The sequence below is a fragment of the Ipomoea nil genome, unplaced genomic scaffold (assembly GCF_001879475.1).
Source record: "Ipomoea nil cultivar Tokyo-kokei standard unplaced genomic scaffold, Asagao_1.1 scaffold0876, whole genome shotgun sequence".
In the NCBI taxonomy this organism is placed as follows: Eukaryota; Viridiplantae; Streptophyta; class Magnoliopsida; order Solanales; family Convolvulaceae; genus Ipomoea; species Ipomoea nil.
Genome location: NW_017617304.1, coordinates 1,741,238 through 1,754,994, shown reverse-complemented (window position 1 = coordinate 1,754,994; position 13,757 = coordinate 1,741,238). Strand labels below are relative to the sequence as shown.

The 13,757-nt window shown below is 44.7% G+C and overlaps 1 long non-coding RNA gene across 1 annotated transcript; it reads right to left on the bottom strand.

The window, feature by feature from the left end:
* Positions 1-312: 312 nt before the first annotated feature.
* LOC109179094 lies at positions 313-665 on the bottom strand. The gene is made up of 2 exons (XR_002053831.1): positions 602-665; positions 313-490 (listed from the first exon to the last, which is right to left on the bottom strand). It is a non-coding gene; the product is annotated as an uncharacterized LOC109179094 (long non-coding RNA).
* Positions 666-13,757: the final 13,092 nt, after the last annotated feature.

Genomic DNA, 13,757 nt, shown 5'->3' with positions numbered 1-13,757 from the left:
CAGATAAACCAGAATTGAGAAGTGCCACAACTTAGAAACCCTAATATCCACTAAAGCCTTAAAGATATAATCCACTATCAAATAAGAGTAGCATATCAGGATTGGAACTTTCCACATATAGCCATGATTCAAACTGTGATTTCCAATATATCAAAACTTCAATAAGAAGAAAAAAATGATCACAGAAAATAAAAACTTTGAAAACAAATTAAAACAACAAGCCACCAGAAAAAACTGGAGAACAAAATATATCCTTAATTGGGATGATACCCTTGATTGGAATTGGGGAAAAGAGAGAAAAAGAACATAAGACATGCCTAGGGTCCGGAAAGAGTGTAAGTCACATTTTAGAGCTCAAGAACAGTCCGCTCCTTCCGCTTAAACATCGCCGACAAGGCCAAGAACACGATCAATGAAACATCGACCTTGTCGCATACGCATCAATTTACCAATTTATCGATTCAACCCAAGTACAAGTTGCCTTTGAACGCTAAATTTTTTTACACGACAAATTAATTAAATTGATATGGAATTAGAAGATCTATCTGAAACTAATTAACAACGAATTGAGAAAAAACAAAAAAAGGAAAAATCCTCGTACTGTAAAATTGCTAATCAATGGCGGAGATTCTGGATATCGGACAGATGGAGAAAGGAAACTGTTAATATACCTGATGTTTTGCGCCTGTGTGCTTATAAAGTCTTCTCGAGCAAAACTGTGAATTGTGATGCAGGCACTTGATTCTCTTAGTCTTTTTCTCTTCTTTTTTAATTTCTTTTTTTTTTTTTTTGAGAAATATCGAGGATTAGAGGGAAAACTTATATATTTTGAGGGGCATTAATGTGATTATGCAAAGTTTAACCATGCATTAATGACTTGAGATATTGTTCATATCTTTTTCATATTTTCTTTTTCAAGGTATTCATATCTTTTTCATTAATCAATATCACTCTAATATGAAATTTTATGTAGTAAAGGCATTGGTTCGTTTTATCCAGACATAAGCATAACAAAAAATGAACGAATAGCTATATTAGAAATAAATGTAACAATGATACTCGATATAACTCAAAAATAAAAAATAAAAAATAAAAAAGAGAAAAGGGTCAAATAGACCCTTAAACTTTACCCCAAAAGTCAATTAAGCCCCAAAACTTTAAAGGTTCAATTAAACACTCAAACATGTCAAATTGGATCAATGAAGCCCAAAAATCTGTAAATGACTTGTTATTACAGGTCATTTCAATTTCGGCGACGAATTCCGGCCACCGGCGATAATTTTCGGCTGTCCGATCGTCTTCCACCGGAGAAGACGACCGGACGGCCGCCTTCTCGTCTGCCGCCTTTTCCAGTGGAGAAGTCGACCAGATCTGGTCGTCTTCTCCAATGGAAAAGATGGCCATCTGGTCGTTTTCTCCACTGGAGAAGGCGGCAGACGGCCGCCTGCCGCCGGCCGTCCGGTCGTCTTCTCCAATGGAAGATGACCGGACAGCCGGAAATTGTCGCCGGTGGTCGGAATTCGTCGCCGGAATTGAAATGACCTGTAATAACAGGTTATTTACCGGTTTTTGGGCTTCATTGACCCAATTTAACATGTTTGAATATTCAATTGAACATTTTTAAAGTTTAGGGACCTAATTGACCTTTGGGGTAAAGTTTAGGGGCCTATTTGACCCTTTTCTCAAAAAAAAAAAAAATTATTTGGTGTTCAATATAAGAGATACGGTACTCATCAGCTGGAAAGAGGGCTTTCGGAGACCTTCTTCCGTCTACCCTTCGCCTAGCGGCTAAGCTCGGAGACTCGGAACTTTAGTTTGTCAACTCAACACTGAAACCCTGCTTGTGACACCCCAAAAATCCACATTCAATCAATGGATTAATTGACTAATTAATCCTATTTTATTTGAGGAATTAATTCCTAAAATCCTGAATTTTTTTTTAATACTCAAGGACTAGTATTTGACTAGTCAACCTTAAAGTTGTGTTGTACCTTGAGCTTTGAGGGGAGTTCCCTTGTTCCTTACACTTTCTAAGGGTTAGTAAGGGTATTCTTTTCTTTTCACCAAGAGTTAGTATTGTAACCTAACCTAGAAGACTTCTTCATTTCATTCCCTACAATTCTTAGAAATTAGTTCTACCTTCTCTCTAGAAAAGAAGTGTAGCTTATTCTCCAAGCCAAGTTGAGACCCTTGTTAAGATTCCAAGATTTGCTTCCAGGATTCAACCTTTCACCTATTTGGGCATTTAGGAGGGTAAGATCTAAGTTCATCTTGTGTTTTTGGTTCCATCTTAGTTGTCTTTTTCTTAAAGGTAGGATCTTTATGATCTTTTGGTTTAATCTTGAAGTGGGTTTGGAAAGTAAGCCTTGTGGAGAGCTTGTTGTGGTGTAAAGTGAAGTCTTTTGGTCTACAACAAGTAACCCATGCTCTACAAAACCTATTTTGCTTACCTATATGTGATTTCTTGGATTCTACATGTGTTTTGCTATGAAATGTGAGGGTTTATGCATTTGTCTTGTGATATTGCATATCTAGAGCTTGTGTTTAGGGTTCCTTTGTGCCATTGCTTGGAATTTTCCATGATTCAAGTCATTTTGTTGTGTTGGGTGAGATTTGCAATGTTTTGGACTTGAATTTGTGTTTGGAGAAGAAAATCCCCGAAGGGATTTGTTTTGGAACAGGAATGTTCCCGTGGGCGGGGCACCACCCGCCGCCCTACCCGCGGGTACAAGGCCCTGTGGGAATGTGTTCCCGTGGGCAGAACCATGGGTGGGGCACTACCCGTGGGTCCACCCGCGGGTACACGAGTGGAGTTTGTTCGTGATTTGTTTGACTCGGTATTTGGTCTTTTGACTTCCCGATGTTCTTTTGTGGAACTATTTGAGTGTCTTCTTGATGTTTCGTATGTCTAGAGCTATATGGTAGGTATCCATGTAGGACTTTGGTGTCTTGAATCGTGCTAAGTGTTCAACATTGTGTTTCGTTGAACCGTGAAGTGTCTTGTGTGTTCCTCAGAACTATCTTTCGTTTCCCCGTTGATAAGCATGCTAGTTTGATGCCTAAATGCTAGCATGTGTGTTGTTTGTACTTTCCGATTGATTGATGATAACTTGTGTTATCCATCGTTGTTGTTGTTGGGTTGTGACCCGCTCCTTGATTGAGTATGTTTCATACCTTCGTTGTGATCCGTTGTTTGACTCTTGTTGAGTTGTGGTGCGTGTGTGGCTTTACCTGGATTGCACGATTAGTGGTATGGGACACTAGTCACCAAGGTATGGCAGCGGTCCTCGTGGTGGCCGTGACGTGATTATGGAGTTGTGGCCTGAGTGATGGGTCCATGTTTTTGGGGGATAACATGTGTTATCCGGGCATGTGTTGCCGTGAATTGGTGGTCTCGTTGGTGGTTGTTGGTGGGGGATGACGGTCCCGGGAGAATAAGGTTGGACTAAGAAGTACAGGGGTCCTGGAGGTAATGGTTGGAAAGAAGATACAAGGTTGGGGGTAGCCATAAGGTTGGAACCGGGCATAAGGAAGGCATACCAACTCATGATGGGTGATGTTGCGAGGGCTTGTAAAGCCGGCGTTGTGTGTTCTTCTCTCGTGACGTGTGTAGTCACGGAGGCATGTGTTGCTTTGGCATGTGTTGCCTTTGGGTGAGTCTTTATCCTTTGCGTGTGGTTAACCTTTGTGGTTTGGGATGTGTTCCCGTGTTATCTTTGAGAGTGATGAGTCTTGTGTTGACTGTTGATCTTGGTTTTGACTTATATATATGTATTCCGTTTCGAAAATGGTTTTTATGACTTATATCTATCTATATATGATACTTAACGGTATTTGTGGGTTACCAGCATTATTCGCTGACCGGGCGTCGTCCCAATGTTTATCTTTGTATCTTTCAGGTGATGTTTAGACGAGCGCGATGTCTAGTGCCTGGTAGCTTAGTGCCCTCATCCTTGTTTTGTGGCCTGTGTGCCCATGTAGTTTTAGACTGATGTTTTTGGGATAGATATATACACTTGCAGATTGTTTGCCGTAGCGTTTACCGTGTTTGGTAGACGTGGCGTGACACCCCGTTCGGATTTCTTTTATCCAGTTTCGTTTTATCTTCCGCTGTGCTAGTTTTGTTGTTTAATCTGCATGTGTTAAGGCTTTTATATAGGTCTTGTTTGGGGGGGGGGGTGTTACAGTTGGTATCAGAGCCTTGGTTTTGAGCCTAGGAAGGGTTAAGTCTAGACTTTCTAAGTGGTTAAGTGTGTTTTGAGACATCTAAGCGACCTTAAGAAGCTAAGTGTTAGGCTTAGGACTCTAGGTTGCACGGTGAGCTGTGTGTTGCTTTCTGTCTTGATTGTTTGCTCTTTTTGGTAACCTCGTTGTTGATGTAGAAGTTTGTGATGCCTCCTCGTCCCCGCGCTCGCACCCCGGAGACCCTGACCAACGAGCAGCTCGCTCAGAATCTCCATCAGCTGACGCAGACGATGCAGACGCTCAGTGAAGCCTTGCTGAACAACAATCAAGCTGTGCCGGCTCCTCCCCCTGCTGGGCGTCGCGATGTAGGTCGTTTGGTGTCGGGGCATCGGCCGCCAACCTTCGCCGGAGAAGAAGACCCGGTAGTCTTGGAAGAGTGGCTACGGGTGTTTGATAAGATCTTCATCGTTGTGGGTTGCCCCGAAGAGAGAAGAGTAGAACTGGCAACGTTCTACTTCTGCCAAGAAGCTGATCTGTGGTGGGTCCACGAAGGTCCGACCTTCCTTGAAGAGCCTGGGTTTGATTGGACCGCGCTCAAGGACAGAATGCGCGAAAGGATCTACCTAGCGCATGTGCGAGCCGCCATGTTTGATGAGTTCCTTCATCTGCAGCAAGGATCCTTATCTGTGATCGAATACCACAAGAAGTTCTTAGAGTTGGCGCGCTTCACGAGGATGCTTGTGCCTACAGAGCTTGCTAATGTTGAGCGTTTCGTTGCCGGTCTGAATTATGAGGCACGAAAAGCGTTGACGGTGAGTAGGCCCAGCTCCAGTAAGGATGCGTATCTGTGTGCCGCGGATCTGTATCGTGTTCAGCAGCTTCAGAAAGGATCGTTTGAGCTAGTTAGGAAGAGGGTTGAGAGCGGAGGTTCTTCCACCTTCAAGAAGCCCCGGCCGAGTTTTCAAGTCAAGGCTGTGTCATCTTCTTCTCAAGGACCTATCAGGGTGGAGCATCAGGATCAAGCTAAGTCGGTTGGTTGTCGAAGATGTGGGAAGGTGCACGCGGACCATGATTGTTATGGCCAGGCGTTTAGGTGTTTCCGATGCGGGGATCGTGGTCACAAAGTCGCAGAGTGTCCCCAGCTTGCCGGTCAGAGAGTGTTGCCGCCACCCGCGAGAGACGGAGGAGCACCAGGAGGGAGTTCGGGTCGCGGAGCTGTCGGAGCTAGGCCACCCAGAAGAGTTTTGGTGATGGCGCGTTCTCAGGCTGAGTCGGAAGGCTTGATGGAGGATGAAGTGGCAGGTAACCCCTTTTCTTCTAGCCCATCCTTGTTTGTTTCTCCAGAATCATCGTGTTCGTTGTATCTTGAGTGTTACCTTGTGTTTCATAGTTGTCTTTTGCTTGGCAATCCTTGATACGCTTTCTTTGATAACAACTCTCTTTTGAGGCTTAGTGTAGACTCTTCTTGCTAAGTGATTTCTTTAGTTGGTATATGAGCTTCGTTGTGAAGTTAGCAATCCATCCTTGTCATGTTTTGCGATTTGGGTCAATTCTACAATCCTTGTACTTGGTTGTTCTTACAACAATTCCTTGTGCACTTCCTAAATTTTCCAAGTATTCTTTGAATTGGAAAATAGCAAAATTCATACTAAAAACCTTTTCTTGTGTAGCTTAAAAACTAAGCCTAATATTTAATTGTAACCTTTGAATTTTGAACCCAAGCCTAATTTTTGTCAACCCAACCTCTAAACCATTTGAACCAATTAGCTTTCTTGAAATTTAACCAATTTTAATTCCATCTAAACTATAAATTCCCAGTTTACCCAAAATCCCCAAATTAAATCATCTTTTTCCCCAATTTCTCCCAAACCCCTCAATTTCCCAAATCTTCTTCCCTCTTCTTCTTCCCTACCCATGACCCACCAAGCATCCACCCCCCCGTCGCCGCACCACCAACCTGCCCGTCGCCCCACTGTCGCCGAGCCACCGCCCTCGCCGTCATAGCAGCCGGAGCCCGTCGCGTCGCCGTCGCCGCGAGAGAGAGCGAGAGAGAGAGCAGCGTGAGAGAGAAGAGAAAAAGGAGGAGCCTTGGGTCCTTTTTGTTGTGCTTTGGATCATCTTCAATCATGCGTAGAAGGTCAAGTTTGGCAAGGAAAGCGGAATGGGTGGATACCCATTACCTCGTTCTTGAAGGTAAAGCTTTCGATCCGGAATCTTTTCCTAGTTCTTTGTTGGATATGCTTAGGTATCAAGGTTAGTTGGATGGGTTTCTCGCCATAAGGGCCGAGACTTACCCGAGTTTGGTGAAAGAGTTTTATCGTCACATGGTTGTGACAAAGGAGGGTGATAAGTTGGAGATCACCTCTAAGGTGAGAGGTGTGAAGGTTGTGTTGTCTGAAAAGAGGTTGGCTCAGTTGTTGAGTTTGTCTGCTACCGGAGTGGCTCAGTACAGTGGTCATTCTTAGGTTAGTACGGATACCATGGGGTACTGTGACTATTTGAGCTATCTGTTGGGTCGTACTAGTGGTTTCACTCAAGCCTCTAGGCCGGAAAAGAAGTGGTTGTCTGCGGAGCAAAGGATCTTGGTGATGTTTGTAACACCCCGTGTTACGGCCTTCAATCTCGGATTAATTATTTAATTAATCCCGTTAATAATAATTAAATATGATTTAACTTGGTTAGGTTTTCCTCTAAATAATTAATAAGGTCCACCATGAATCGTGGACCCTTGCCTAAACTAGAGTTTTAAGCCTATTAGGAATAAAGAAAGTAAACCTTTTACTAGTTAGATTCTAATTAGGAATCCTAGACCTATTTATCTATTAGGAATAAAGGAAGTAGGCCTTTTACTATTCAGATTATGATTAGGATTCCCTTTAATTAATTAATATGGTCACTATGGACCATGGACCCTTATCCCTAAAACAAGTCCTTAGTCCTATAAGGAATAGGATTAGTGAACCCATACCATTCAGACCCTAATTAGGACTCTTAAATATATATATATATATATATATATATATATATATATATATATATATATATATATATATATATATATATATATATATATATATATATATATATAAGGACATAGGAGGCACCTAGAAGTCACACCACAAATAATCTCTCACCACACAGGAAGTTCCAAGAATTCCCCTAGGAGAAATCAAGAAAGAAGGAATCTTAAAGAAAGACCCTTCATAGCCAAGGAAATTAATTAAGGCTAAGAGGTAACCCATGTCTCAACAAAACCTATTTTCCTTGCTATAATTATCTTCTTTGGCCTCCTCTCTATACTTGTGTCTTGATGAATCGTTTATGATATTGATGATATGTTCTTGATGATTGTGGAATGATTTTATGTGTGATCTTGATGATGATAAGAGGTTCTTGATGATTATGTGATGTTCTTGATGAATCTTGATGTTTTGATGATTAAAAGAAGAACTATGATTTTATTGATTTGAATATGATTAGAGCCCTAGGTTAAAATTGAGAATTTCGTATTGTGTTATTCTTGATATAATTGGGTGGGATTTCGCATGTTCGGGTGATGTTTATGTTTAGAAGTCATGATAGGATATGTGCTATATGATCCTTACTTTTGATCCGTTAATTGTCTACGTGGTGTCATCAATTGCGTTTAAAAGTGTCTAAGCATGGTTTCGGGTTCCACAACGGATCCTGGGACGTTTATTTTGATAAAGAGTCAGTGGGGGGTAGGGGGACCCGCCACCTACCCGCTGCCCGAGAGAGAGACGTCGCCGGCAGCGGGCAGGCCCGCTGCCCGGAGTGTAACACCCCAGATTTTCAAGACTTTTAAAACTTATATAATAAAGATAGAATCTCATTAAATTCCAAAATACGATACAAAGAGTACGGGGTGCTATGCCACACCCGAGCTAGAGAACTCAGGTGCACAGGCTAAATTCTAAAACCTCAATCAGTATCAATACTAAATCATGGCACACAGGACGAAAGGGAAAACTATCTAAGCTACGCCCCAAGCTTCTAGCGCGCTCCAGTGATCTACTCGTCTGTGCCTGAAAGCCAAATATATCAGTTCAGCGAGAGATGCTGGTAACCCACTCCAACGCGTTGAAATACAATACATATAGACATATATATATAGATATACGAAAACCATTTTGAAGCATGAAGATATATCCTACGAGACTCTAGCTTTTAAAACAGGGATAGACTCGACAGATAGAGCTAAGCACAAACAACAGTTATACCAAGCATATACAGTTTACAACAGGCAAGACAGGTAAAGATAAGCACAATTAATAATCATAACCCAACATATATGATTCCCAGTATAAATCCCGTAGTCACATCCCAAGACGCTCATAACAACAACTCATCCATATTTCATCACATAGCACACTCTGTTGGCGCCACAGGACCAATCGCATGCCCATACATGAGGGTCAGCGCATATAGCTCTGACACGGCCCCGCAGCACCCTGCCCCGTATCGCAACACGGAGGGGTCAATCGCAACCGACCGATGAACCGCAGCTCATCATAGTTTGATCGCAACCAAACAGTGGACCGCAGCCCAAGGGTAGTCATCTGACCGCAGCCAGGAAATATGAACCGCAGCTCATGTAGAAACGTTTGATCGCAACCAATTCAACTAGCATGCAATATATAAGACTCATACAACCTACGAACGATACCCGAAATATCAAACTAGACATAGGCACGATAGACGGAGTCCGTTGGGACACCACGGGGATCGGGGGAACATCAAACGGGGAAGCCAAAATCCCAAATTGCGTATTTTCCAGCGGGTAGTCGGTGGGTGAGGGTTCACCCGCCGGCTGCCGCCGGCGGCAGCCTTTTCGGGCAGCAGGTGCCCGGCGAGCAGCTGCCCGCCCGCCGGCGACGCCATCTTTAGTCGCGGGTAGGTGGCGGGTCCCCTAACTCCACCTACCCCCCACTGACTCTTTCATCACCAAAAACGCCCCGGGAACCTTAGTGGAACCCGGAACCATGCTTAGACACTTTTAAACACAATTGACAACAATACGTAGACAATTAACGGATCAAAGCGAGGAACATACGGCACATAACCTATCATGCTTTTCTAAACATAATTAACACCCAAACATGCGATTTCCCACCCAATACACCAAGAATAATATCATACGATACAACCTAGGGTTCTAATCACTTTTAAATCAACAAGGACACAATTCATCTTCTAATATCAAGATTCGGTAAGAATATCACATAAACATCAAGAACATCCTACAATCATCAAGAACATCATATAATCATCAAGAACGTCATATAATCATCAAGAACACCATAATTATCAAGAACCTCTCATCATTAAGAACACCCATGGAATCATCACACCAATCATCAATAATAATATCACAAATCATCAATACACAATAATATGGGGAAACCCTAAGAGGGGAATCATAGCTATGAAAATAGGTTTTGTTGAGACATGGGTTACCTTTTAGCCTTAATTAATTCCTTGGCTATGAAGGGTCTTTCTTGAAGCTTTCTTCTTTCTTGATTTCTCCTAGGGGAATTCTTGGAACTTCTTGTGTGGTGAGGGATTATTGTAGTGGGGGGTTCTAGGTGCCTCCTTATGTTCCCTATTTATATATCTAAGAGTCTTGCTTAGGGCCTAATTACTATAGGTTTGCTAACTCTATTCCTTTTAGGACTAAGGATTGGGTTTAGGGATAAGGGCCCATGGACTATGGTGGGCCTCTCCTAATTAATTATTGTGATTTAATTCTTTCTTTTGGGTAATTGGTTAAATGATTAATTGGTTTTAGGGGTCGTAACACGGGGTGTTACACTCTCCCCCCCTTATAAGGGGCTTCGTCCTTGAAGCCCGGTGTGTTAATCCATTCTTTCACCCCTCGACATCCCGCATCTTGTCCTCCTGGTTAGGAATGTGGCCCCGCGTTTTGCCTTAGCTGGGGTAGACTGGACTTCTGGTGGTGTTGTGATAGGAACGTTTGGGTGTACCTTGGTTTCCTGCTCCTGAGCTGGACGCCCCGCGAGTGCCCAAGGTGGCCTCGATTGCTGCCACCCTCTGATCTAGTGCGCGTGTCGTCCGGATCAAGGATGAGAACCCTTCCTCCATGATTTGGTTTTGTCGGTTGAGTTGTGCGAGTATGCGCTCATTGATTGAGCTCTCGTTTTGCTCCCTTGGGTTCCCTCTCGATCGTGGGTGCAATGATGGGTTAGGCTCGTCATCCTCCTCCTGATCCTCATTTTCCTCCAGACCCCCACAATCTTGCATTGCTCGTTTGAGCTTTTTGTTGGAGATGTCCAATCGGTCAACCAACTCCCTACGTTCCTCTTCGGGTTTGAGACAAATTTCCTCGAGGGTGACATACTGTCCTCCCTCGGTGTAGTAGATATCATTGCGTCGGAGGTTCTGGGCATTAAAAATCATGCCATTTACAGTCTTGACCTCGGTGTGGCTTAGGTCCACCCCCTTTTTCTCCATGATCCAACTTAGGATCATCCCGTAGGGCAGGCTAAGTCGGTTGCTTGACTTGCAAAATTCCATGTGTTTTAGCATGAGGGCCGGCAGGTTGAACTTGATTTTGTTCTTCAAGAGATAGGCAAAGGTGCACTCTAAACTCCCCACATCCTTGCTCTTATTGTTCGTGGGCAAGAGGCTATCGGTTACAATCATAACCAATATCTTTTGCTCCACCGATAGCCACTTTCTATTCGGTCGTGTGGCCGAGGTGAATCCCTCCTCTTTCCCGAGTAGGTACCCGAGATAGTCTTTGTACCCCGTGTTTTGGGTATCAATCCACCCTTTTCGGTCGTAGTTTGACACACCCGTGGTGGTCAATTTCAAGAGCTTGGCCAAACGGCCTTCGGAGAGTATAATTTCCTTGCCGCGGACCTTGGTGGCGATTTCTAGCTTATCACCCCGTTTGGTGGCTACTAGATGTTGATAGAATTCTTTTACCAATTCGGGGTACGTATCCCCTTTGATGGTGAGATACGTATCCAAAAGCCCTTGGTGATTAAGCATATCAACCAATTCCAGAGAAAATTGGTCGGGTTCAAGGGCTTTACCTCCGATTACGGTGTAGCCGGCGTTGCTCCATTCCGGGTACGGGTCCCGAGGGGTTTCTTCGGCATTTTTGGGGTAGATGACACTTTTCCGGTGGGTCCCCGGCGTGTTTTCCGGCGGGTTTTTCGGCGGGCAGTTTTCTCCGTTTGCGAGGGAGGTGACGGCGAGCTGAGTTCCGGCGTCGGCTCGGTGAGGGGGGTGACGGCGTTGTGGTGGCGTCGGGTGGTGTGCGGCAGCGGGCGGCGTCCAGGTGGGCGACGGGCGGTGCTGGTGTCGCGGCTTCCTCCGGCGGCGTGCGACGGTTACGACCTGGGCGGCCGGTGGTGACTTAGTCGCTGGTGGCGGTGGTCTCGGAATTCCGACGTCGAGGAAGGGGGGGGGTGGCGCTGTGTTATGGAATGGGAAGGGAAAAAAGTGGGGTAGAGGAAGAAGAAGAAGAAGGTTTTTGATTTGGGGATTTTAGGGGTTTTAGGGATTTGTGGGGGTTTAAGAAGGGAGTGTTCCCTTGAGGTTTCAAGAAACACTCTTAGCCTAGTGGTCAAGACCTTAGTCTTGCATGTGGGAGGTCAAGGGTTTAATTCCCATTGGTAACATTAGGCTTTTCTTGATGGTGTGGTCCTTGTCTTTTTCCCTCTTTCGTCTTCTAGTGATGGGAGGCTTGGCTTGTTATATAATTTTTGGTTTCATCTTTATAAGCAGGATCGAATTTCGATCGAATCTTTTATTTATAATAATTCCGAAGTAATTGCTAAATAAGTAGTTTTACTATGAAGGTGATTACAAGGAATTGCCGGTTTATCCTAGACAGAATTCGTCTTCTTGATTTTCTCCCGCGGGGTTTGCGTGGTCATCGTCTTCCGGGGTTAGGTTCCCCTCCTCGAGGTTGCTCTCGTTCCTGAGGTTGGCTTGAGTGCGGCTCATGACGAATATTTTCCCGGGAGCGCCGTAGTTCCCTTGGTGGGTGGTGCCTTCGTGTTGACCTGTGGTGGTGGGGCGTGGCCTTTGGGGTTGAGTTCACTGGAAGGCCTTGTGCCCTTCTTCTCCACAGTTGAAGCATCGCCAGGGATTGCCCATGCAATCTTTCCCTCTATGGCTTTTGTTGCATTTTGGGCAAGGGAAGCTTCTTGGGTTTGCTTCATTGTTCCCTAGGGACGGTGTTTGGTTGGTCAGGTTGCTTGGTCTTGTGTTGGTGTCGTTCCTTGTTCTTTTTACCGGTGGTGCTCCCCCTCCGGTGTTCCTCTTTCATATATGTTCCTGAACCCTGCGCTGGAGTAGTTGGATTCGATAGAGATTGGCAGCACTGGAGTAAGCCTCGTTGAGTGTCCGAGGTCTGCTTACCACTAGTGCTTTTCGGGCTTCGAAGTTGAGGCCCGAGACGAATCTTTCTATTTTGGTTACTTCGGTGGGGACTAGCTCTGGTGCGAAGCGTGCTAGTTCGAGGAATCGCTTGTGGTATTCCATGACGGTGGCTGTCCCTTGTTTTAGGTGGAGGAACTCTTCGTACATGGATGCTTTTACGTGTGTTGGGTAGAATCGTTCTCGTAGTCGTGTTTTGAGGTTTTTCCAGTTGAACCCTGGTTCTTGTTGGTAAGCGGGACCCTCATGGATCCACCAAAGATCGGCCTCGTGTCCGAAGTAGAACGAGGCTATCTCCACGCGACGTTCTCCTGGGCATTCCACTAACCCGAGAATTTTGTCGAGGGTCCGGATCCATTCCTCCAGGATCACGGGGTCCTCTTCTCCTGAGAACGTGGGTGGTCGATGATTTGAAACTTGTTGGGCGACGTCTGAGTTCGTGTTTGATGGAGGAGGCGGGGGCCTGTCGTTGCGAAGAGCTACGTCGCTTAGTGTCTGGGCGACTTGCGTTAGTTGTTGGAGTGTTTGGGTCAGGGGGTCGTGTGTGGCGGGTTCTGGAGTCCTTGATTGTCTTCTGTTTGGTGCCATGCTGTCGTCTTTCCGGGTCAATGTTTATAAGAACGTTAAGTTAGAGCTCGGTGCTCTTCTTTCGATGTGATAAGCGGGGGAAAAAATTCTCTTTAGATAGGGGAGGGATAAAGTGAGGGGAGGTTATGTGTAGGTCTCACAATCTCACTGCGCGTCCTAGGATTCCCGAATCCTATGTCCCTAAGTACCTAAAGTTCAAGTCTATGTCCTAAGGTCTGTCTTAATAGTCTTATCCTAGGGTCAAACTTAGGCTCTGATACCAACTGTAACACCCCAGATTTTCAAGACTTTTAAAACTTATATAATAAAGATAGAATCTCATTAAATCTCAAAATACGATACAAAGAGTACGGGGTGCTCTGCCACACCCGATCTAGAGAACTCAGGTGCACAGGCTAAATTCTAAAACCTCAATCAGTATCAATACTAAATCATGGCACGCAGGCCGAAAGGGAAAACTATCTAAGCTACGCCCCAAGCTTCTAGCGCGCTCCAGTGATCTACTCGTCTGTGCCTGAAAGCCAAATATATCTGTTCAACGAGAGATGCTG